Source organism: Nyctereutes procyonoides, unplaced genomic scaffold, assembly GCF_905146905.1.
Source record: "Nyctereutes procyonoides isolate TBG_1078 unplaced genomic scaffold, NYPRO_anot_genome, whole genome shotgun sequence".
NCBI classification, from domain to species: Eukaryota; Metazoa; Chordata; class Mammalia; order Carnivora; family Canidae; genus Nyctereutes; species Nyctereutes procyonoides.
Genome location: NW_026575120.1, coordinates 36,727,104 through 36,739,425, shown reverse-complemented (window position 1 = coordinate 36,739,425; position 12,322 = coordinate 36,727,104). Strand labels below are relative to the sequence as shown.

Here is a 12,322-nt window from a genome sequence, read left to right as displayed (position 1 = left end):
AATAATTAAAGAATTACCTATCCTAAGAAAGTAATTATTACATAATGTAGAGCCAAAACCTCCTGTACAATCATACCCTCTGTCATGTAGAGAGAGAGGTGACAGTATTTAGCATAGACTTCCACCAGTGGAGTAGGGAGTGCTGGCTTTGCTCCTCTTTGGCATTCAATTCTAGAGAAATCTTCCCAGAGACACATAGTAGGTCCTGGTTTTTCAATTGCTTTTAGTAAGAGAACACTAAGACGATTACTAGTGTAAATGCAAAAGTCAAAATGAGTATGTTTGAGTGTTTACGATATAAGCCAATCTTATATAGTGTGCTGTATTTTTTTTTAAAGATTTTATTATTTGTTTATTCATGAGAGACACACACACAGAGAGAGAGGCAGACACATAGGCAGAGGGAGAAGCAGCCTCCTTGCAAGGAGCCTGATGTTGGACTCGATCCCAGACCCTGAGATCACACTCTGAGCCGAAGGCAGATGCACAACCACTGAGCCACTCAGGCATCTCATTGTGCCATATTTTTAAGCAGTTTTAATTATACACTTATGAAATGTGATTAACACTAAAAATTAATCAAGAGCTATACAGAAATTAGTGCATAGAACCATTCTGCATTCTAGAAATGGGACTCGGATCATTTTGCCTGACTCTGCCATGTGTGTTTTCATAGAACTGTGTGATATTATGCGTGTACTAGAGCATACATCTATATTAGGCAGTGTGCATGTTTTGAGGGGAACCTCAAAAAGGGTGTCTACAGGAACTGTTCATCATTAATAGGACTGTCATAATCACAACCACCGTGAAACCTCATAACTTTACATTGAAACCATTTTCAAATATTGTGAAACTAGGGCCCAGGAGAATCAATCTGGTATGCCTCAGTGCCAAATCAAGAATGGCTTAAAATTTTATTAATGTATTTTTTAATTGAAAGTCAACAAATAGCTGTTGTCTCAAAAAGGAAGATAATTTTGGGACTTTTACAAGAAGGATCTCCTTCGAGCCTCATAACGATACTGTGAGGAAAGCCGGACGTTCATTTAATGAAGTGTTTTGGCTCAACACTTCACTGTACTACATTTCCTTCTTCTTGGGGTCAGCGGATTAACATGCAAATAGCAAACTCTCAAGACAAGTTATAGTTTGGGCTGGTAGTTATCCATAAACAGTGTTCTGAGTGGTCGGTTGATGTATGTTTGGGATTGTGTGTATGTGTAATTACTCTCTACAACATTATTTTCTTTTTTTAAAATTTTATTTATTTATTCATGAGAGACACAGAGAGAGAGAGAATGAGAGAGATAGGCAGAGGGAGAAGCAGGCTCCATGCAGAGAGCCTGAAGTGGGACTCGATCCCGGGTCTCCAGGATCAGGCCCTGGATTGAAGGCGGCGCTAAACCGCTGAACCACCCGGGCTGCCCTACAACATTATTTTCAAAGATGAATTTGGAGTATACTTTGAGGGTATACCCCACCTTGTTGTTCCCCTAAATTAAACAAAAATCACACTGAATTTCCTCAAGTATAAAAAAATCTACATAAAACAAGAGCTTTTATCTTTTAAGAAGATTGAATGAGATTACCTTTGAGCTTTGCTAAAATACTTCAAAAGTGGTAAAATTCAATGTAACTGTTAATTATCATGAGTATTATTTTTGAGAACAGCATTTTCTAGAATTGGTTCTATAATTATAGATTGAACACAAAGATAATAGCAGGAAGATGAGACATGTTATGGGAGCTGTTGTTTTGACGGGTAAAATGTTTTGATGCTGTGCTTTGCTAAGAGAACTCATCTGTGTCTAGTAAGTGGCTATGCTGGCTCTAGATCATAGGATTAAACTGATTTTTCTGATTTTTATAAAAAAGCTACCCAAACTCCCAAATTATCTTAGCATTTCTGGGATAGTCTACATGTGAGACTCTCTTGAGACTATCACATAAAGAAGTATCCTTATTTATTAGAGTCATTTTGGTCAATAGGGGCTGACCTGCATGTCCAGGAGCCATGTCCTTAAAGATACAGAGATTGTTCCAAACTGAAGTCTTTCATCTACATTCTTTTTTCAGTCCCCTTTCTCTGACTTAGTTTGGTTATTACATATAGAATTTTAAAATAAGGAGATAATAGTATAGCTCCAAATCCATGTAAATATGGAAAAATGTTTGGAATATATAATGTCTTTTATATTGTGTTTTGGCATATTTCACTTACTATGGGTAAGAATGTCATTATGAGTGAAAGCCTCAGTAGGTAGCATTTACTTTGAAGAAATGTTCAATCTGCCATTTTTAAATAGAAGATTAAATACAGAATGCATAATAGCTCCTCCCTTAAAAGTAAGCATTTCTCTTTTACTTCCAAAAATGTCTTCTTAATAAGACTTTATGACCTTTTATGAGCAGAAGATTTTATGAAACCAGTGAGAGACATTTCCTACATGAAACACCACTGATATCAATTACTAGTTAGGCTATATTCCTTCTGAAGACAGTTCGGTGCTCCCAGCCATGTTTATCATGCCTGCCATGCAGAGTGTGGGAGGTTCCAGGTTTCTCATACATACTTTCTCATTTTCTGGTCCTGTGATTCTCAGGAGTACAGAAACATTAGCTTCTGTACACTGAGCATAAATTATCTTTTATCTGCAAGTTTTATGGCAGTTGGTAATACAAGTTAATAGGATTTATGACCAAGAAATGAGATGTCCAAGAGTTAATAAGGCGTGCCTTTTACATTATCCTAAACCTTGTTCAGTGATTCCTAGTCAGGATTCCAGTATCTGATGCAGGGGAATGGTGTTACAGAGCAGACTTTCATCAGTTTTTATCTCACCTGAGCAAACTTCTAAATGTGCTGTAAATATTTCTTCCCCATGACTACTGCTTGTTTTCTCTCTCCCTAGAACAATTATTTGCTGCTTAAATTTCTCACATTTTATAAATTAGACTTTTGCAGTGCTGGTAATGAATATCATAGGAACATGTTAAGACTCTGATAGAAACTGGATAACCATGATGTGAATTTGGTATGCATGGTGGTTTCTGCTGAGAACTGAGGGTGTTGGCATGTCTGCTCACATGTACGTGTGTCCAGGACTGTCTTATCAGTGATAGCACCTGGGAAAGGATTCTAGAATATAAACTATATAGTAGGGGCTCAGTCTAGTGTCCAACTCTTAATCTCAGCTCAGGTCTTGATCTCAAGGTCATGAGTTCAAGGCTCATTTTGGGCTCCATGCTGGGTGTGGAACCTATTTAAAAAACAAAACAAAACTATATAGAACCTTTAAATATTAGTGCGAATGGTATAAAATCTTAAAAACCATTTTATGGATGAGCAATTCCAGGGACTTGAAGATAAAGTGATTTGCCCAAGGTCAGACACAGTGTTTCTTGGAAAGTAAATTGATGCTATCAGGCCTTGCCCAGCTTCCTAGGGAAAATGTTTCTCTGCCCATTCTCTCCTTCTCCTCTCTCCTCATCTGTGCACTTTAACTTCTTCCACTATATGACATTTTAAAATTATAAACCAAAATCTATCCTATTTAGAGCAGTGTAACTCTTATCGTGTTATTATGAAAACATGACATTTTAATGAGCAATAAGACAACAAAATTCTAGAGCTATATAATTCTCATTTTTCTAAGTGCCCTAATGTCCTCTTTAGATTGCCATAGAAATATTTCCTTTATGGTTTTATCCATGTTTAATTAAACTAATTTTATGTAACTAAGAAGTTAAATCAGACATTCATAAAGAGTTTATTTTATAGGTATTGTGTTCTGTTTTGTTGATTTACAGCATAGAATATTTCAACAACAAACATTCTTCAAACACCTGTTATATAATAGACACTGTGGTAGGCAATGAGAATGTGGAAATAAAACACATGGCTTCTGTTCTATTGCTTATAGCTCGGTGGAGAAGCCAGAAGAATAAATCACAAAATTCAGAAATCTAAGAAGGGCTCCTGGGTGACTCATTTGGTTAAGCTTCAGACTCTTGATCTCAGCTCAAGTCTTAATCTCAGGGTCATGAGTTACCTTAAAAAACAAAAACAAAAAACACTGAGTCCGGTGAGGATGGCATGGAAAAAGCATCTAATTCAGATTGGGGATGGGGTTGCTGGTGATTGTGTAGATAGTTTCTCAGGAGAGATAATGTCTGATAGAAAGTTAGGCAAAAGGAGATGAATAAATGTAATGTGGAAGGAGTATCGTGTGCAAGGCAACCTGAGAGAAGGTGGCACGGGGGAGCTCTAAATTGCTAGATCCTGGGAAGCTATAGGAGATGGCAGCTGGAGGGAAGAAAGATCTAGAGCATGGAGGACTTGTTTGCATTCTCAGATAGATGGTCTTTATATTGATGGCTACGCTCAGGTATTAAGCGTTTTTATCAGGGGAATGACATTAGATTATGATTTTGAGAGTTTAGTTTGGTAGCAATATGGAGAATAAATTAGGGAAGAGATGGAGGCCTTTCAACTCTTAGAAATCCGAAAAGGAAATGATGAATAAGTCAACTTCACCTTGCTGATGAGTTCCTTGGGATGTATGCTCAGAAGTCTTCTTTGGAGGACCACAGAGGGAAGGAGTTGATGTAATGAGTAGCATTCTGGATTAAGCAGCTGGTCTTTCTTCGGAATAGAGAATATGAGAAGAACAGGTGAAGACAGGAGGTTGGCCAGCTGACTCTGGGACATAAAAAGATGGATCTGTTTTGAAACTAGATGTGCTTAAATACAGATATATAAAGAATTTCTCCTTTTAGGCAATTCTTCTGTGTGTGTGTGTGTGTGTGTGTGTGTGATTCTATTGAACTTATACACACACTACACACATACATATAGCTTGACCTGGTATTATACCTTGAGAATCATCAACACATACATGCTAATTAAAAACTTGGGAGCGGACTCTTATACTCTGGAAGAAGATGTGGAGTGAAAAGATCAATGGTAAAACCCTAGAGAATACAATACCTTACAGGAAAAGAAATAGGAGTGGTATCACTGAGACCAAAGTGGTTTGAAGAGGCAGGGAATGATCAACTAATGTGTTGAGAGTATAAAAGACATACCAAGTTTGGTAGCTCAGAAGAAATTGATCAGGTACAGTTTTAATGGCAAAATATGGGTAGAAACCAGATAATTGTGAGTTGATTATAAAATGAGAAGGATGATAGAAATCTATTGCTCACCCCTTCTCACTGTTCACTCATAGAAGTTTGGGGGATTCACCTGGGAACCAATGATGGCTTATAAAATTATTTTGGTGAGGCCATTTTCCAAGCTAAACAAAACCAGACATGCATGTTAAGGATTATATCTTTTTTTCCCAGAATGAGCAGAAGTGCAGCTGTCGTGCTATGCCTTTGTAAGATGGCTTGCAGACTGATGAGCACTGATCGTATCACTATATGGTGGTGGAGTACTTTTCAACCTATTTCAAGTCTATCTTCTCTTCCTGACCTGCCCTTAGCCCCACAGTCCTAGTGGGCCCTTCCCCTCTTTTGAATGGGCACCTTGGTCTGGGCCGAAGTGGGAATCAAGGAGTTTGATCTATATGTTGGCAAATTGAACACCAATAAAAAATAAATTTAAAAAAAATGATACCTTCTTTTTAAGAAAGCATTTCATGCATTTACTCCTGGAGAAACACTTCCTCTGTCACAGCAGTTGTCACAAAACATGACTCAATTCATGGTTTCTGTACTTTTGGTCCAATTTTTAAAAAATATTTTTCTTTGGTTTTGTTTATTAAAAAAATAAATAAAATGAATCTCCTTTTTTCTGGTCTATCGTCTTCTCAGTGTTACACAACCTAAGAAAATTGTTCCATTGGTTTTCCAAACTGACCACAACTACTGCTTTCCTGTGCAAAAAAATAACTTTTAAGTTCCTGTCTTAGAGCCCTACTCAAATCTTCTGACTTCTACACACAATTTCTAAGTATGCCTTTCTGAACTTCCCTCATCTGGATCATTTTCATCACTTTTTAAAATCTTTTTTCTCCTATGGGCCTCAAAGAGTCTATCCCTAAAACAAAATTTACTAAGTTATAAGTTTCCTCATTTTCTAAACCTTAAAAAAGTTAGTTTCCTATTTATGATTAAAGATGAAATAATTATCACACTTAGTTCATCGGATGCTAGCCAAATCCAAATAGGAAGTTTTAGATGATTTAAATACACTATTCCTATTAACAGGTGTTCATAATCGCCTCCTCTTGTAAAATACAAAAATACAGGGCAACTGAGCATCCCAGGCTGTAATTTAGTCCACTTATTTCTCTACTGACATGAGCTTTCTTCCTAGTTGGGTGGAAGCTCATTCAGGGGAGTGATTACTGCTTTCAGTGGCTGCAGGTATATTTTTACCCTTGAGAATGACGCTGGCAGGGCTGGTAGGTTTAAAGGCAACCTGGATACAATGAAGTCACAGAGGGAAAGGCATGCAATAACATCCTGATACCTGCCAGTCACCCGTACTGTGTACAAGTTCTTTAACCTTATGAGTCTTTCAGTCAGGAAGATTTATAGAAAGATGCCCCATCAGCAAAAGCCTATGGTGATCCCTCAGTGATTCCAAAGGAACAAGGGAGGCAATATTAAATTCAATCTCTATGGAAACTGTTTAAAAACTTACTTGAGCATTGGCCTTTCATTTTCAAGCCATGAGTGACAGAGAATCCATTTTGGAGACTGGATGCAATCCATAAGTGTGCTGGGCGCGGGTGAAACAATGGAAAAGACAGCATCAGCGTTTGTGTGAGCTCTGTCATCGTAATTCATCATAATCCAATTGTAGATAATGTAATGGAATATTGAATGCTAGGTGTCAGAGTTTCCTTTAGCTCCCCTTCCATAGTCCTCTGTGGCAAGGACACAAGCACACTGTGTCATGTAGACTTAGTTCAATTGAGCGTTACTTCAGCATCTCCCTTTGATTGAAAACAAAAGGTTGCCAATGCGGTATCAATGAACTGTGAAGTGATCTGAGTGTTACCAGCAGGGAAATGAAATGAGCCTCTGGAAGGAAGATTGGCACAAGTGAAAATTTCTGTATAAAGGGCTTCATAGGGCTCCAGCTGGGTGGTATTACTTCTTATCCAATTAATATTTTTTCCCCTGAATTTGGGAGCATTATGATCTTGTTTGTTCCCAAAATGATCAAAACTGAAAGTGGAGAAAAAGTGGAAAACATATCTAAATAAAGTTCAGCTAGAAGGGCTCAGATTTGAGGGTACTTTTTTAAACTGCTCCATTCATCCTGGATATTATGAAGCTTTTCCAAGGAACGGTGTAAGGTGCCTTGCCCTCTTATACACACTTCACATAACATACATGTGCATGCGTATACACACACAAAGCATCTCAGCACTTCTAAGCCAGTCTTACTGAGAGGAAGGCAAGTCAGTGTTCCGGCTCTCTGCTCAACTGGGGAGATTTTCTTTTTCTTTTTCTTTTTTTTCCTTTTCTTTCTTCTCTCTCTCTCTCTCTCTTTTTGAAAACCACTATCCTCCATAGCTGTCTTTTAAAAGGTCCACTTAATCCATAACTTTGTCATGATCAGAATGACGTTTGACTTAGATGCATATGGAATAGTTTAACAGTGAAATTTATAAAAATGCATCAGAGTTAAGAACCAAGTTAGCAAAGCAGAGTATAACATAGGATGAGCTACAGACTGAGAGGATTAAACTTACTTTGACAGAAAATAAGATTAAAGATGTGCCAGCCCCATATTGTCTTCTGAAGCAGACTGAGATACTACTAATATGATATCAAGTAGATAAGTCTCAATGTTGAAGACATACTGACTGTTAATATCCTTTTGAAATATCTTGAGCCATGTATAAGTCATAAAATAGCCTCTATACCTGAAAGGTTATAAGATTATATTTTAGTAATATTTGTATAGATATGCAGCTTTCACATGTATGAAATCCTGTCATCACCTCACTTGACTCTCCCGCAGTCCTTTTAAGCAGAGCACTCATTGTTTCTATTTCTCAGATGAGGAAACTCTGAGTAGCAAGAGTACGGTACACCCATGGATAGTCTAGGAATTTTCCGAATCCTACTTTTCTGCCATTTGCTTTATAGCCTTCTGTTAGAATCCGTGCTTACTTTCTGAATATCAGTGGATCCATAGAGAGGGTTCCAAAAGAATGAAGGAAAAGTAATCAGCAGCAAGCATTATTTATGCACAGAGAGTGGCTCACTCAGGAGTATGCACTGAAATCATAGCTTTATTTTTATCCTTAGTCAATTTTTTTTTAAATTATGGAAAGAGCCATATTTACAGAGAATTCAAAAGACTGGTATGATGAAACATTCCAACCAACTATTTGTAATTTTTAAAATATCATATGTGCTCTATGTATATAGACTTTTTTTTTTCCTTTTGGTAACCATTTGAAAGTAAATTGCAGATATCACATCACATTATCCTAAATACTTCAATGTGGGGGATGGTATTTAGAAACAAAGATCCAGGTGTAATAGATGTGCTTATTGCTACTGTGGTGGCATTGCTTTTAGACTTTTTCAGAGAACTAAGATTTTTAGACTTTTGCTAGAACTAAGTTCTTGCTTTTAGACTTTTTCTAGAACTAAGAAATAATAAAAAAAAATTTGTGTGTGTATGTATAAATCATGGGTTCACATTGATATCTTTAATTGAGTTTTAATATATAGTTTTTAAACTTTTCCTTTATATTTTTATTTCTTTAACCCACCCTCCCCCTGTAAAATCTTAGATTGAAATGTTATACTTGTATTATACTATAATATATAGTAGCTAGTTCAGATTTATAATTCCTACATTACTACTAATAGTAAACCTACTGAGTGAAATTTAAGATTTCTTTGTAGGTCAGTCTTTATATTATATTCCAGCCAGACTACTGTATCTAAAATTTCTCTTTAAATATTAAAATTCGGGGCAGCCCCGGTGGCTCAGCGGTTTAGCACCGCCTGCAGCCCAGGGCGTGATCCTGGAGACCCGGGATCGAGTCCCGCATCGGGCTCCCTGCGTTGTGCCTGCTTCTGCCTCTGCCTGTGTCTCTGCCTCTCTCTCTCTCTAGCTGTGTCCCTATGAATAAATAAATAAAATCTTTAAAAAATATATTAAAATTTGTTCTTTCTAGGGTTATGCTGCCTATTTAATATATTATTAGGCTCATTTGTTGCAGTTGATTTGAAGTTATAAGACTTCATTTTTTAATTATTTAAAATATTTTACAATAGTTACATAGCCCAAAGGCAAAGCTTGATAAAAGATACTGTGAGGAGAGGCCTTGCTTTTATTCCTATCTCCCTCACCACCACCACCCTCCTTCAGAATCTTCCAGATTCTTGCAAAAAATAAAAGCAAAACCAAAATAAATATGTACACATCTTTTCATTACCCCCTTTTTTATGTGAAGTTTAACTTTCTATATATATCTGTCTCTACCTCCTTTTTTTCACGTATTTTGGAAACAATTCAGCATAGAGATCATCCCTCATTCCTTTATTATGACTGCTTAGTACACTATTGTGTGGACATACCTATGTACCATCATTTATCCATATGTAGCTTTTTGAAAGAACATACTGGAAATTCAGACTAGGTAGTTCTTTGAGTTGTGGTTGTGTATATTTTGAGAACATTCCTCAGGTGATTCCATGCACTTTCCCATTTGAGACTTGTTTTGCTCTCAAAACACCTTATGAGGTAGAGACAATATGACCAAATTTTAAAGATGAGCAAATAGGGTCTGAAAAAGATAAATTGACTTCCAGGGGTTATGCCACTCCTTAACAGTAAAACCACATTACAAATCCAAGTTAGACTTACCATTTAGCTTTCTCCACTCCATGATTCTGTTTCTAATTGCATGAATCCTGTACTTGGTATGATGTCATTCAGTGTAGAAGAAACAATTTAAAAAGATAAACTCATTGGGGTACCTGGGTGGCTCAGTTGGTTAAGTATCCAGCTCTTGATTTTGGCTCAGGTCATGATCTCAGGTTTGTGAGATTGAGCCCTGTGTTGGACTCCATGCTGGGTGTGGAGCCTGCTTGAAATTCTCTCTCTCCTTCGCAACATTCTCTCAACCATGTGCACTCTCTCTCTCTCCCCCCCCCCCCAAAAAAAGATAAACTCATTAAACATAATTCTTTATAACAGAGAATTAGGCTTCCCTGCCACCCTTTGTAGAGTGTATATGTTTTTAAATAGAAATGAATGGACACAATCAGTTTTCTTATCAAAGAAAAAGAATATTCTATTATAGCCAAAGTAGTAATGATAATGAATCAGAGTCTTTCTTTTTGGAAAAAGTCATGTTGATAGAGGAGCCTCAAAATTGATTAATTACGTACACGTTGGCCTTTCCAATTGTCTGATGATAGGAAGCCAATTTCACTCCTAACCAGAAGCCCTCAAGGTAAAAGGCACAGACTATGGAACATTGGTCTTATTTTATCAGGGAAGGTTAATGTACAAAAATGCTGCTCAGGGCACAGTGGAGAAGGATTTATTTTCTCCTGAGTGAGGCTAGGCTATTAAGAATTGGGCACTCTTTGAAATTTTGATAATAGTAATTGAAAAGCAATGAATAGAGCTTAATATTTTTTTCTGAGCATATTTCACATTATAAAATATTTCCCAGAGCCAGAGTAAGCCTTAGGAAATATAAAAGAACTTGGACAAGTTTTTTCATATATCCATTCAACTAACATATTATTGAAGATTTATTTGTATCAGATATTTACAAATTGCTGGACCAAAGAGGAATAAGTTCCTCTCAAAGAGCTAATAGTATCATCATGAAATAGATCATGATTTCACAATAAAATAAACTAAGTTCGGTAGTACAAATATAGAGAGAATATCATGGAAGCTTACAGAAGCAGCACATCATGGGCAGATCGTACCTCTAGCCAGTAAGCTGCAGAGATGAGAGATGACCAGCATTCTACTTGCACATGTACTGCTCTGTACTCTTAATTGATACATTATGCTGTTCCTGAGAAAAACAAATTGAGGCTGTTTTCCACGATAGAGACCTAGATAGGCCATAGATACAACTCCATCTGCAGACCTTACATTCTGTTCATTGAACTTACCTCATAGATGCAAAGATTCCTGCCCTTTTTAATCACCAATTCATTGCAGCTGCATTCATAACATGATTTTAAATAGTGTTAAATAATGGCTACCAGTTATTAGCAGCCACACCTAATACTGCATACCATCCAGTAGGCTCCCATAAAGAATTTCATTTCTAAAGCCAAATAGTGCATAATTCTTTACATTCGTCTTATCTTTAACACACACTTCATTTAAAACAATTTTATGAACCAAATTCTAACTTACTACTTAGCATAAAAATGTTGATGTGCAACATTAAAAAAAATTAATGCTACAAATCTTGTCCTCTCTTCCTTTTATCTACAGTGCTTTTTATATGAAAAATTGCATTTATGTCTAAAATAGAAGTTTATTACAACAAGGCTCTTTTGGAGAGGAGTTATACTCAAAGAAGGGAAACATTCAGAATCAATTACAAAGGGAACTGGAAGGAGATTGTATATCATAGTTAATTATAGAATAGATATTTAATGAGCAAATATATGAAGAAGCAATGTGATATCTATTATCCTATGCTTTGTGAGGTCTGAAAATTTTAAATTACTCAATGCACACGTAGTGCTGTCTAGGGCTCTGGTTCTGTGTGGAAGGCTTGGGTCCTGACTGGTGTTTACTGACCATGGCTTCTGGAGACTCTGAGTCTCAGTTTCTCTTCGTGAGCGACTGGAATGAGATAATGCATGTGCTTTTCATGAAAACTAAAACATTTAAGGCCATGTGCATGAAAGCTTGTTTTTGTTTTGTTTTGTTTTGTTTTTTTTGTTTGTTTCTTTCCTTAGGGCTTTGAGTGGAAAGGGCTGAATTAATAAAAAATTATAAGCACAGTGTCATCATTGGTCATTTTACTTCACTATTTGATTGGGATTTGTTGATTCAAATCCCATTCCCCTCTAGGATTCCCTTTCTGTCACATAAGAAACCATCCTAATATATTATAAGTTATCTTTTGTTTGTGTGCCCTTGCAAATTGTGTATTGTTTTTATCGCCACTAAAAAAATATTTTTGTATGTATCTCTAAAAGAAGGGACTCCTAAAAACCATAATTACAGTCCCATTTTTACACCCAGGAGAAGTTAAGAATAATTACTTAATGTGATGAAGTAAAGTGTTTAAATTTCTTCCATTATTTTAAGATGTTTTATGGTTGGTTGTATGATCAGGGACCC

The 12,322-nt window shown here is 36.5% G+C and overlaps 1 protein-coding gene across 3 annotated transcripts in view; it reads left to right on the top strand.

The window, feature by feature from the left end:
• The window catches only part of TPK1 (thiamin pyrophosphokinase 1), a 316,037-nt gene that overhangs the window by 187,866 nt on the left and 115,849 nt on the right, over positions 1-12,322 (top strand). The window lies entirely within an intron of this gene.